This window comes from Schistocerca nitens, chromosome 5 (genome assembly GCF_023898315.1).
Source record: "Schistocerca nitens isolate TAMUIC-IGC-003100 chromosome 5, iqSchNite1.1, whole genome shotgun sequence".
NCBI lineage: Eukaryota > Metazoa > Arthropoda > Insecta > Orthoptera > Acrididae > Schistocerca > Schistocerca nitens.
The window spans coordinates 83,691,596-83,692,976 of NC_064618.1; the positions used below are offsets into that span (position 1 = coordinate 83,691,596).

The window sequence follows — 1,381 nt, forward strand, 5'->3', positions numbered from 1 at the left end:
TCCGGATACAGAAAATGTTCGACTGCTGCCCTGGCCAGCACATTCCCCAGATCTCTCACCAACTGAAAACGTCTGGTCAATGGTGGCCGAGTAACTGGCTCGTCACAATACGCCAGTCACTGCTCTTGATGAACTGTGGTATCGTGTTGAAGCTGCATGGGCAGCTGTACCTGTACACGCCATCCAAGCTCTGTTTGACTCAATGCCCAGGCGTATCAAGGCCGTTATTACGGCCAGAGGTGGGTGTTCTGGGTACTAATTTCTCAGGATCTATGCACTCAAATTGCGTGAGAATGTAATCACATGTCAGTTCTAGTATATTTGACCAATAAATACTCGTTTATCATCTGCATTTCTTGTTGATGTAGCAGTTTCAACGGCCAGTAGTGTGGCTGTTCCACCAGTATCCTTTGAAGTGTACATTTCACGGGCAAGTTGACGTGTGCTCATTCCTGGGTGGTCGGCTGCACGATCCAACACCATCTTTTTAAAGTCTGGTGTCTGGACTCGTCTTTAGTGTCATCTTTGGCCGGCTGTCTGTGGCGTGGAAGACCCTGTCTCTCGTTATTTGGTATCCACGGAGATAAACTCCTTCCGATTACCATGACGCCTGTTGGGAAACCATCCTTTGTACATTCGAGCTGCTTTACTGACACTACATCCTTACGCATTGTACATTACTCGTGACGAGTAACGTTTTCCATCATTTACGTTAATGATCAAAGCAGAAGTATTGAATTAAAATTAGCGCTGTGGCTGGGACTCGAACCCAGGTGTTCTTGCTTTCTAGGCAGAAATGTTAACCATTACACCACCACAGTACAGTGGTCAACATTGCTGCACGAACTACCCAAGTTGAGAGCCCTCCCCAACACAAACTGCAATTCATCTGCTTATTTTCCCTTACACTGTCACTAGTGCCTGGGCTCTTCGACACTGGATTAGCACCCCAGCGTTGGACATAATGGGAAAGTAGTTAGAGCAGTAACAGCTTCAGGATCAGCTCATCAGAATAACATCATGACAATGCCAAACCCAATACAGCCCTTACCACGCAGGAGAAAATCAGGAAAATGGGTCGGGAAATTGTTCCTCATTCTCCCTACAGTCCGGACTTGGCTCCGCCTGATTTTTACCTCTTCGGTCGTCTGAAGGCCCACCTGCGCGGTAAAACATTTGATAGTGAGAAAGACCTTATTTCCTGTGTCGAGCGATGGTATAAAAGTCAAATCCCAGAATTTTACAGAAGTGCGTTTACATCATGGAAAAAACTTTGGGTCAGATTCTTCACAGCTGATGGAGGCTACATTGGGTAGGCTCATTGTATAGCTAAATGTTCCAAGTATGTTCAAAAAAGTTTCGTTCTTCTCCTGCAAAAAAT

At 45.8% G+C, this 1,381-nt stretch overlaps 1 non-coding gene across 1 annotated transcript; it reads right to left on the reverse strand.

The window, feature by feature from the left end:
* Positions 1-748: 748 nt before the first annotated feature.
* Trnas-aga (transfer RNA serine (anticodon AGA)) lies at positions 749-821 on the reverse strand. Its single transcript has one exon. It is a non-coding gene; the product is annotated as a tRNA-Ser (tRNA).
* Positions 822-1,381: the final 560 nt, after the last annotated feature.